The 11,130-nt window shown below is 46.1% G+C and overlaps 1 long non-coding RNA gene across 1 annotated transcript in view; it reads right to left on the minus strand.

Annotated features, from left to right (window-relative positions):
* The window catches only part of LOC122174249 (uncharacterized), a 30,073-nt gene extending 19,672 nt beyond the window's left edge, over window positions 1–10,401 (minus strand). The window contains exons 1-3 of the long non-coding RNA XR_006175837.2: window positions 10,271–10,401; window positions 8,289–8,340; window positions 3,432–3,546 (exon numbers count right to left, since the gene is read on the minus strand). This is a non-coding gene — a long non-coding RNA (uncharacterized LOC122174249). The remainder of the gene's footprint in view (window positions 1–3,431; window positions 3,547–8,288; window positions 8,341–10,270) is intronic.
* Window positions 10,402–11,130: the final 729 nt, after the last annotated feature.

Genomic DNA, 11,130 nt, shown 5'->3' on the forward strand with positions numbered 1-11,130 from the left:
AAAGGTTATTATAAGGAGGAGGGAGAAAAATTGTTGTTCTTAACCTGTGAGGATAGGACAATGGGCTTAAATTACAGCAAGGGAGGTTTAGGGTGGTTAAGCACTGGAATAAATTGCCTAGGGAGGTTGTGAAATCTCCATCATCGGTCTAGAATACTTAGTCCTTCCATGAGTGCAGGGGACTGGACTAGTTGAGCTCTCGAGGTCCCTTCCAGTTCTATGATTCTATGTCCTGTTTGATTGTATACCAGGAATCTTAGGAGAAGCCTGTTTTCTTGAGATATGCAGCCTAACTTGCAAACTCAGACGTTTTTGACAAAGTGTAGAGAAATTTCTCAATGTTTAGCTGCTTATCTGAACCTTTTAAGCTGGAATTTGTTTGGAATTGCAAACCAAATGCAAATTCCAGACTATCCTATTTCTTTTTTTAAATTCAGATTATATTACCTCAAGAAGAACAAGAAAACCAATGCACAAGCAGGCGCTCTAGAACAGATATTCATCAATAAAACATTTATAGGCTGCAAGCAAAACTCATGAGATGGATAAAATGTGGGATCACAGCATTTCACATGCTCATTCAAATGAATTGCTGTTGCATTTTTGGTACGGGTTGGTTGTTCTGCATTAGATTGTATGTACTTGAAAATTAAAGTTTTGCTTATTTAAGACATAATCTAAACTGAGTTCTCACTGAGGCAAAATTCCCATTTAAGTCAATAGATTTTACCCAAACAGAGACCCCAGTAGTGCTTATATAATAAAAGCATTCTAGCCCCTATACTACATCAGAACACCAAACAGTACAACACAGATCTAGGCTTAATATTCATATAGCTTGAGCAGGTAGGGGAATAGAGCCCATTTCAAACACAAATAAAAGCAATGTCAGTGTTCTATGCTGAAGGTCTCCTTAAATCTAAAGCTTTAAAAACCTCAGTTGAAAGTGTCGAACTGTCCTCTTCCTTAGCCCATGAGAGAAGGCATTCAATGAGCCAGGGGCTCTAGAGGCTGACGTGCTTTACACTGACAAGGACAAACATTAAATCTGAATGGCTCTGTGCAGTTCTGACCAAATCCATTGCTTTTTCATCAGTGTGTTGGTGTTTTAAATAAAACTCTATTTTTTAAATACATGATTTAATTTCTCTAGTGTTTGTAAGAAAAAAAGCTGTAGGCATGAGACTTCCCTGAGTTTTTTCACAGCTGCCTGCCAAAAGTATTTGAGACTCCTCAGTGAGAAGAACTTTGCATAAGTAACTCTCCTGTTAAAGAACTTTCAGCTTTTCAAAATGTTTTTAAATGACTAAGATTTTAACACACATCTGAGTCAGCCTTGAAACTTAGGTCTTTCATCAGTTTCTTTCTGGAGATACTGCATTGGCAACTGAAAATACTAGTGTAAAACTGTAAGGATATAAACAACAACCTATTAGTGCTTGTTTTTATATAGATCTCGTCTATATTATAAATTGCCCCAGTTTAACCAAAGATGTGCTTTTCAATCAACTTAGTTTAACCAATGCAAACTCCTGTGATAGCATACTTAAATAGATTTAAAGATGGTTTGTGTTGATTTTGCTTCAGTCCTTAAAGGATCTGCTTAGTGACCAGGTGTCTGGTTTTCGACCAGAACATCTGGTCAAAAAGGGTCCCTGGCAGCTCTGGTCAGCACCTTCGACCATGCTGTTAAAAGTCCGGATAGCGGCACTGTGGCGCGAAGGCAGGCTAGTCCCTACCTGCCCTCGCTGGCACTGTGCTGCGCCCGGAAGCAGCCAGCAGGTCCGGCTTCTAGGCAGGGGGGCCATGGGGCTCTGTGCACTGCCCCCGCCTGGAGCATCAGCTCTGCAATCCCATTGGCCGGGAACCAGCCAATGGGAACTGGGGGTGGGCAGTGCCTGTGGGCAAGAATGGCGCATGGAGCCTCCTGGCCCCCTCGCCTAGGACCAGACCTGCTGGCTGCTTCCAGGGCATGCACAACACAGGGCCAGGAGAGACAGGCAGCCTGTCTTAGGGCCCCCTTCTCTCCCCTCCCCCCACTATGCTGCTGACCGGGAGCTGCCCGAGGTAAGCCCATGCCCCAACCACAAGCCGCAAGTCCCTGCCCCAGCCCTGAGCCCCCCCCAAACACAGAGCAACCTCATGCACTCCAAACCCCTCATTGCTGGCCCCACTCCAGAACCCACACCCCATAGCCCTCACCCCCTCCTGCACCCCAACCCCCTGCCTCAACCCACAGACCCCTCTCGCACTCCGAATACCTCAGCCCCACATCCCAGCCTGGAGTCCCCTTCTACACCCCAAACCCCTCATCCCCAGCCCCACACCAGAGCCCACACCCCCAGCCAGAGCCCTCACCCCCTCCCACAGCCCAGTGAAAGTGAGTGAGGGTGGGGGAGAATAAGCCACCGAGGGAGGGGGAATGTAGTGAGCAGGGGTGGAGCCTCAGGGAAGGGGCAGGGCTAAGGTGTTCAGTTTTGTGAGATTGGAAAGTTGACAACCCTATCTTATGTTAACTCAATATAAGCCAGGTTTAAATTGATGGAAGAGTGTCCACGCAGGGTTTGCATCAGTTTAACTAAATCAAGTTGAAAAACATGCCATTAGTTACTCAGCTGGGCCTTCTGACTGACCTCCAATAGTTTGATACAGGACTGCAATAATAATGCTTACAAATCTCAATTACAAAGGTAGGTAAGCACCATTATTGTCATTTTAGAGTTGGAGAAAGTGGCACCCAGAGATGTGAGGTGCCGGATGCAGAACCAAGGATAACACTCATGTCTCCTGACTCCTGCTCTAGGTGCCCTATCCTGTAGGCCACACTCCATTGTCAGTAGTCACCTTCCACCTTTGACCACACCATTCACAATCAGTTTTAGACAGCTGCCTAGCTGAACAAATCTTAGCAATGCTGTGTGTGTCTTTCAGTTGTCTTTCCAAACAAAGCAACCCGCCCACTGGGGAGGGATGCTTTTACTTAAATACTAGTCATTCATATACTATCAGAAGATAATTGGAGCCCAACACTGACCCTTTAGGGGTATTCTAATTAGTTAACATTAGAAACAAACAAGAGTTTTCAAACTTAATCTAAATCTGAGCTGTAGATACAAACTTTACTGTAAAAAGAAGAACAGGAGGACTTGTGGCACCTTAGAGACTAACAAATTTATTAGAGCATAAAATTTGTTAGTCTCTAAGGTGCCACAAGTCCTCCTGTTCTTCTTTTTGCGGATACAGACTAACACGGCTGCTACTCTGAAACTTTACTGTGTGGTTAATCTTTTGAATTTTGCATTTAATAAAATACAGTGAAAATATACCTTCAGCAAGGACTGTCCCCAATAAGCTGTTCCTGACTTAAGTGACCACTTTAAATTATCTCTATGGTTTTCAGCATTTTTCCCCTCATTTAGTTAAAGACTCACCTCTGTTAGGCAACTGATCTTTGCTGGAGGTCTCATTGATCTTTGCTGGTGGTCTCAAGTATCCTTCTCCAGCTTGTGAAGGGAGAGAATAGAAACCAACCCAGTAAAGAAGTGCCTGTTTTAAGATATGACTGTGATTAGGATGGGAGGGAAGAAGGGAGGGATAAGTAGAGAGACAGAATTTGTCCTTAATATCTAGTCTAGGATCTTGCAGCTGAATTAAAACAATCATCTTGTTAATAATGAAACCCTCTTTTTCTTAGTTTGTGTTTATAAACTTAAGACAATTCTTCCATTAAAAGCACAATTCTTTAATTGATTAATCTGTCTTGATTAAAAAAACCCCTCTCTTTTAAATCTGGAGTTGTTTACTCTAGCAATGCCACTAACTATAACAGCCACAGTACCACGAGGGGAGAAATTTCATGATGAAAATGGGGAAGTGAGCTGACAGGTCTAAAATAATCATTTGTTCTTTACCCATCGCTAGGAGATCATAAACTAACATAACGAGTGCAATTTCTGTATTATTCTGAGGCCTGGAACAAGACTGACTATGGTAAATGAAGTCTCATGGCTCCGCTACTGCCAGAATTACCTGGTCTCCTCCTACTGAATCACCTTTTCCTAAAAAGGAAATTGATAAATGGTGAGTTTGTTGATTTGATAAGATGGAATTTGAGCTGAGGTCTAGCAAGTGATTCCTGAGCAGATGCTAGTGACCAGCCCATCCAAAGGGCAGCATTGATAATCTTCACCTTGATTCACCACCTGGATGCCTTCACTAGCCAGAAAATGCATAGATCTAACTCATAGACCATAGGCATTTTTGGTCTTACATAAGATGGCTACACAGCTGCTCAGATACTGCAATGATGAATGTGTTATACTGAGTCAGCTCCTGTGCACCTGTATGTGGCTCTGTGCCATCTGCATTTACATACAGTTTATCTTGGTTAAATGAGAATTCATTTCCTTATGTGATGTAATGTGATATTTAGTGCTCTGTTGCTATTATGTGTCATGGCACTTCATTCTCGCACACACACCCATGCACACTGCCTGGGGTCAGAACAACTTTGATGCATGGCTTCTAATAGTGTCAATATTCCATTATGTGGTTTTTATTCATTCACTTCTTTTTGGCAGCAGTAACACAACAACAAATCGATGTCTTCCTATTCCTCATTGTTATGACCTTTTAAAAAGGAGGGTAGTGGAGGAAGTTTGAATATGGAATAGGGGTATATGTGTCAGTGTGTGTGGGTGTGCGCATGTGCACATATGTGCTACCTACTGTAAATTCCCTAGTCAGCATCAATGGTATATATTTGTGCAAATCAGTTATACTTTGCATAAGTCGGTCACAGAGTGGGGGAACCATTTTTGACTCTTGTCAGTGCTGTAGTCATTTTCTGTACATCATGACATCCTACATCACAGAAGTTAGAGATAGTAGAGACCTGTGAGATCATCCAGTCTATCACCCGACCAATGCAGGATTGTTTCCTTCAGTATATTGACTAGTATTTTGTCTGGCCTAGTTTTCAAAACCCATGCAATCTGAACCTCAAAATCATCATGTGGCACCATAGAGCAACTCTCTTTCCCCACTTTTATCTACTTCTGAAGTCATCTGCCCTCACCCCTAAACCTGCCCCTAGTTTTTTAGTTTAGCCCTGGAGGCTGCTCAGGTTTTTTTCCAGAGTGAAAGCAAAGGAGCCAAAGGCAGAGCCGTTCTTGTAAATTTAATTAATAAAATATTTATGCCTGACAGAGGTTCACAGGAACATCTGTTGTTTGATTTTGAGAGATGCCAGGTTTGCAGAATGAATGGCATCCTGGCCAGATTTCAGCTTGGGTAATTACATTCTTCCTACTTGAAATTGTTCCTGTCGGTTCAACTGGATGCAGTATTTTTTTCCCACTTCCTTTGCCTAATTATTGTATATTGTTGCTGTATGCTCTTAAATTGCCATATTTCACTCTCAAGGTTGCTACAATGTAGTTACGGAAGATGCTAGGGGCTTTTGCATCTCCAGAGAAATTCAGTCTGTGCCTGGAGCCCTAGCAGGTAAAATGTATGTTGTGGTCTCTGATGCTTTGGAGCTTTGATATTAAAAAAAAACCCACAGACATTTTTTTCTCAGGCTACTTATAGTAGGAGTGTGAAGGAATTTGAATCACTGACAGAACTAGTGAAAATGTTTTGCTGGAATTATGAAGAGCAAAACTTGAAATTTTTCATTAAAATTTCTACCATGTTGAAAAGGCTCGTAGATCTGGGTGTAAGCATGCGTGCATCTATAAGCAACCCTACACTGAGGACCTCAACTCTCCCCTATATTAGTACTTGTTCAAGCTCCTGATACACTGGTGGGCTAATTCTGTAGCATCCTTCCAGCCAGCAGTCTGCCTAGGAGAGAGTTGTAATGCACTGCAACGCTGAAAGAATGCTTTCTTCAATAATAGTTGTGAGGTGATAGAATCTAAGAAAATCCTTGCACACAGAAGGCCTGATTTCCACTGCCTAGAACCTTATATAGTCATTTACATCTGTATAAAGTGGATGTTACCACATTCCGATTTAGTAGCATTTTATTTCTCCTGTACATACAGGTAAATGAGTTCTAGGATTGCTAACTGTCTAATCGCACAAACCCAAGCACCCTTGCCCCGCCCCCTTCCTCGCCCCTTCCCCAAGGACACACTGCCCATTCTCCGAGGCCCTGTCCCCCACTCACTCCAGCCCCTCTCCCTCCGTCGCTTGCTCTCCCCCACCCTCACTCACTTTCACCGGGCTGGGGCAGGGGGGTTGGGTGTAGGAGGGGGTGCAGGCTTTGGGAGGGAGTTTCGGTGCGGGAGGGGGTGGGGCAGGGGGTTGGGATGTGGGAGGGGGTTCAGGGTACAAGCTCTGGCTGGGCAGTGCTTATCTTGGGTGGCTCCCGGAAGCGGCAGCATGTCTGGCAGAGGCTCCTAGGCTCAGGGGCAGCCAGGCAGCTCTCTGCGCTGCCCCTGCCTGCAGGCCCTGCCCCTGTAGCTCCCATTGACTGCAGTTCTCCTTCCCGGCTAATGGGAGCTGCGGAGTTGGCGCTCGGGGCGGGGGCACCGCATGGATATCTCCTGGCTGCGCCTCCACCTAGGAGCCACTGCCGGACATGCTGGCCTGTTCCAGGAGCGGCGCAGAGCCAGGGCAGGCAGGGAGCCTGGCTTAGCCCCACTGCGCCACTAGACTTTTAGCAGCCTAAAATCTCCCTGATTGACTTCAGTAGCCACCAGGAGATCGAGCCTGATTCCGGGAAACTCCCAGCCAAACTGGGAGGGTTGGCAACCCTAAACTGAGCGCACACATCCAAGATAGTGGAGAATCAGGCCTATTTTTACACCAGAATAACTCTTTTGAGGTCTGTGGTTTTACCTTTTCTGTTAACATTTATGTGGGGTTACAGATTAGCTCTGAAAAAAGGAGCCTTCATTTTAAGAGTTCTCTCCATAATATCCTATTTTAAGCCCTTTTAACATAGTAAGCATCAGTAAAGGGTACTTTCTGTTTCAGGGGCATATACAGCATATGAGAATATAAAACTCTAGACTTCAAGGTGTGAAAACTAATCACAAAACATTTCAATTTTCAGGCATTCAGTTTCTTGATGAAAAATTGAAATGGCAGAAAACTTCATGCAAAAAATTTTATTGAGATGAAAACCCATTTTTCCTTTTAAAAACTTTGTTTTGACTGAAACTTTTTGACCCGCCCTAGTGTTTAATTTCTATCAGCATGTCAGATGTTTCTGTTCTGTTACTTTTTCTCTGGAATGTACAAAATTAAAAAGGGGATTTATTTTTAAGCTGGATTTAAGATGATTCCTTCTACTGTTTTTTTTTTTAAGATAGAATAAAACCGACAATTGTGAGGAAAATCTACTTAGATTCCCATTCTCAATCCAGAAATATCTGAATGAATATACAGTAGCTCTTAATCAGTCACTAAACTAGGTTTATTAACAGAGCAATAGACAAACTGTGGGAAAAGCAAACTTTTGAAAAGCCAAGTACCTGAGAATGGCTTGCAGTTAGCAAACAGAATGAAACTCCATTTCCTATTGATATGTCAAGTTAGTTACTTAAAATGAGCTACAAAGGACTTTATTTAAATTGGGTTCATGCCTTACTTTGCCTTTTTATGATATGTAAAGAGGACCTGGAAGTTTAGTTCTGTCTGTTTGTTAACTTAGAAATATCAGAAAAGTCAAGTCTGGTCTTCCCTGGCTGTGCTAAATGAGCTATCAGAGATGTGTAGTGTGAAGTCTCAAAGAGATGAGGGCTGGAGGGGTTAAGGCCCAGATCTTCAAACCAGGGTCAGTGCTCCTGGGGATGGGGCAAAAGGAACATTTACCCTCCCAAATTATTTTCAAGAAGTCCCAAATTCGTAGGTGCCAGAGACATTGGCAGGGGTTGGTGGGGTGCTGACTCTTGAACGTGGTCAGGAGGTGGCATGCCGCAGCCCAGCCGGCACCCTGATCCACTCTGTACCGTGCCACATGCACAGTGTGCTGGCCAGTCTGGCTATGCATGCTACATGCTGCTGGGTCTTCATCTGCCATTGGCTGCCAAAACTACAGCCGTGGCTCCTCTTGCCCCTTGTTGCCGGCCTGGTCCGGGAAGTAGGACCAGTATTGTCAACCTTAAATGTTCAAAAATCATGAGTCAGGCTCATCAAAAATCATGAGATTGGTTTTAAAATCACAAGATTATGTAAAAATAATAGATTTGGTTCCTACTGCTTTTTGAGACTTTAGGGTGCACTGGAGTCACATTTTGACACTTTCTCCACAGTCACAAGAGCTAGAAACTTACTTTTTCTTTAAGAATGGAGGCTGAAATCATCACATGATGCCCAGTGCTGGAGCTTTAAGGAAAACAATAATTATCATGAGACTCATGACAAATCATGAGAGTTGGCAACACTGTCAGCAGGGAGGATAAGATAAGGGGGGAGGGAGGCAGGGGCTCTGGGAGGGTTGGGTTGGTGGAGGGGGTGGAGGTGATGGCTCTTGGAGGGTCAGGCTGGTGTGGGTGGGAGGCAGGGACTCCAGGATCCTCGGGTTGGTGGTAGTGGGGGAGACAGGGTGTCTGTGGCGGCCCCAAAATACCCACTTGCCCCACAATAAGTGGATCCTAGAACTGGCCCTGCACCTAAGCCCCATTGATTTGAGTTAGAGTCAAGCATGTAAAAATCTTTAAAAATCTGCTCTTAAGTGCCTAATTCACTTTTGAAAATGAGACTTAGGCTTCTAAGTCAGTCAGGTGTTGCAATGCTGAGCAGAGCAATGCCTAAATACTAGGGTTACCATATTTCAGCGAGCAAAAAAGAGGACGGGAGGAGCCCCGCCCTAGCCCCGCCCCTGCCCCTCCCACTTCCCGCCCCCCCCTGACCTCCCAACCCTCCCCCCGTTCCTTGTCCCCTGACTACCCCCTCCTGGGACCCCTGCCCCTAACTGCCCCCCAGGACTATCTAAGCCTCCCTGCCTCTTGTCCCCTGACTGCCCCAACCTTTATCCACACCCCCACCCCCAGACAGACCCCTGGGACTCCCACGCCCCATCCAACCACTCCCCACCCACTGACAGCCCCCCCCCAGAACTCCCAACCCATCTAAACCCCTCTGCTCCCTGTCCCCTGACTGCTCCGATCCCTCTCCGCACTCCTGCCCCCTGACAGCCCCCCCCAGAACTCCCAACCCATCTAAACCCCTCTGCTCCCTGTCCCCTGACTGCTCCGATCCCTCTCCCCACTCCTGCCCCCTGACAGCTCCCCCCCAGAACTCCCAGCCCCCTACCCCCCCCCGCTCCTTGTCCCCTGACTGCTCCGATCCCTCTCCCCACTCCTGCCCCCTGACAGCTCCCCCCAGAACTCCCAACCCATCTAAACCCCTCTGCTCCCTGTCCCCTGACTGCTCCGATCCCTCTCTCCACTCCTGCCCCCTGACAGCTCCCCCCCAGAACTCCCAGCCCCCTACCCCCCCCCCGCTCCTTGTCCCCTAACTGCCCCCTCCTAAGACCCCCCCCAACTGCCCCCCAGGACCCTACCCCCTACCTGTACCCTGACTGCCCAAAACTTTCTCCACTGCCCCCAAAAAGCCCCCCCTGTTTCTTGACCTCCACCTCCAGAACCTTCCTGCCCCCTGACCTCCTTACCCTGCTGCTCAGAACAGAGTTGGGCTCTGTGCAGCCGAGCCGGACACGTGGCTGAGCTCCCGAGCACAACAAAACCCGGTCTGGCCCTGCACAGTGTTGCCGGACTGGGCTGCAAGGCAGCTGCTGGCTCAGAATGCAGGGCGGATCCGGCTCCTCTACAGCTGCTCCCGAGTCCAGCCCGGGACTTCCCTGCAGCCCTCCCAGCCACTCTCTGCTAATCCCGGACATTGTGAGAGCTTTGCAAATTCCCCCCGGACGCTATTTTTAGCACACAAAAGGAGGACATGTCCGGGGAAATCCGGACGTATGGTAACCCTATAAATACCTGTAAACTCTGGGCCTCAGTCACTTTTCAAAATGAGACTTGGCTATGTCTACACTAGCACATACTGTGGTATAACTTATGTCACTCACAAGCATGAAAAAGCCCACCCTCCCAGTGACGTAAGTCAGTTACACCAACACAAGCGCCGGTGTAAACAGTGCTATGTTGGCGGGAAAACTTCTCCCTCCAACGTAGCTACCACCTCTCCCGGGGCTGTGGCGTAGGCCTGGTCTACTCTGAGGGGGGATCGATCTAAGTTACGCAACTTCAGCTGCGTCAATAACGCAGCTGAAGTCGACGTACTTAGATCTACTTACCACGGTGTCTTCACTGCAGTAGGTCGACTGCTGACACTCCCCGGTCGACTCAGCGTACACTTCTCACTCCAGTGGAGTACTGGAGTCAACAGAAGAGCACTCGGCGGTCGATTTATCACATCTTCACTAGATGCAATAAATCGACCCCTGCTGGATCAATCGCTCCAGAGGTAAGTGTAGACATGCCCTTAGAGTGGTTACATTAGAGAGCTTACAGCAGCGCAGCTGCATCGTTGCTGATCCGTCACTGTAAAGTCTCTAGTATAGCCATAGCCCTTGTTTCTTAAGTGATTTATACCTTTGGAAATTTTATCCTTAATATTAATTTCCCTCACAGGTGCTCCGCTTTCAATCTTATCTCTGTGATGTACTGTCACTAGAACTCCAGCCACCCTATGGCCTGCTAGGGTAGAGAAGGCATGAGGTTCTAAAAAACCCAGAATATATATTTTCCAGACAAAAATCTTTCAGGGCTTCTTTGTACATAATAAAGGAACACAGAGAAGGACTAGAGCATTTTTTTTCTTTTGGAGGTCACCTTTAATGCAAGTCAGGTGTTTTGGACACAGAGTAGTGATGGTAGGAATAACAGAAGCATAGCTTTTGAAAAAAAAAAATACTGTTTACCAACACATGCTTCCTCTTTGAAATCTTTTGTAATTTGAAGGAGGAAGACGGGGGGGTCAAGATTGATACACTTTAAATAAAGGCTTCTAATCAAACACTTGAAGCGAGTGCAAATGTACACATGCTTTGTTTAGTTTCTAGCAGAGTGGGAACCTTTGGAAATGCCTCTTTCAAATAACAAACATACTTTTTGATTACATTTCTGTCTTCCTCCCTGTGTGCAAATGTGGACA

Source organism: Chrysemys picta, chromosome 6 (genome assembly GCF_011386835.1).
Source record: "Chrysemys picta bellii isolate R12L10 chromosome 6, ASM1138683v2, whole genome shotgun sequence".
Classification (NCBI taxonomy): Eukaryota; Metazoa; Chordata; order Testudines; family Emydidae; genus Chrysemys; species Chrysemys picta.